Raw genomic sequence first — 818 nt, 5'->3', positions numbered from 1 at the left:
CCCTGAGGAGATGTAACCAGAAGCTATCTGAGGGACCTGATCATCTGGGCAACTGGGAGCTGGCATAAGGATCCCCAAGAACTTACATGGGCTAGACACATTACATCATTTGAGCTTCAAAACAATATCATGAGGAAGGTATTAATTATTATCACTCCTATTTTATAGATCAGAAAACTGAGGTTTAAAATTTGAGTCACCGAAAGCACAGGAAAGGTGGGCTTTTGTTGTTATCTTTTTGGAGTTCAGTCCCCCAGGCTCAGGCTAAATTGTAAACATCTGAAGTATTGAACCCTGATCATTCACAGCTGTGCTGAATCAAGTAGGTTTCAGTGCCTTCTGGCTCTGAGCCAGGAGGGGCCAAGTCTTTGTTATATATTCTGGGAAGTTGGCATTTTGCTTTGGGGGTTCACTCATGAGAAGGATCTTTTGATTTCCCTGTAATTAGGACCAAGGTCAAGAGTGAGTGGACTTAGATCCCAAAGTCTAAAACCCAAGACTGGAAGAAAGCTTGTTAGCACTGTGAAGAAACTGCTGAATCCACAAGTGTTCACAGGCATGCTACAGTCAATACATTCCTTTGAACCTTTGCTTGTCTTTTTTAGGTAGAAACTAAAAAGGGGGCTCTTAGTCATATCTCATCTGGCTCTGTTTTCTGATTGGGAATCATGTGAATTTGACTAATGTCTCTCCCTTTGCTCTTTCCCTACCCGATACAAAAAATAAAAATAAAAATGACAACATTTTCCCTCCTGGTGTAGTGGACAGTCAGCCTTGAAACTACCGTGTTTCCCCGATAATAAGACACTGTCTTATTA

This window comes from Petaurus breviceps, unplaced genomic scaffold (assembly GCF_028583685.1).
Source record: "Petaurus breviceps papuanus isolate PSGF00001 unplaced genomic scaffold, PetGlider_PUasm1.0 174, whole genome shotgun sequence".
Lineage (NCBI taxonomy): Eukaryota > Metazoa > Chordata > Mammalia > Diprotodontia > Petauridae > Petaurus > Petaurus breviceps.
Note: the sequence above shows the minus strand (reverse complement) of the source record.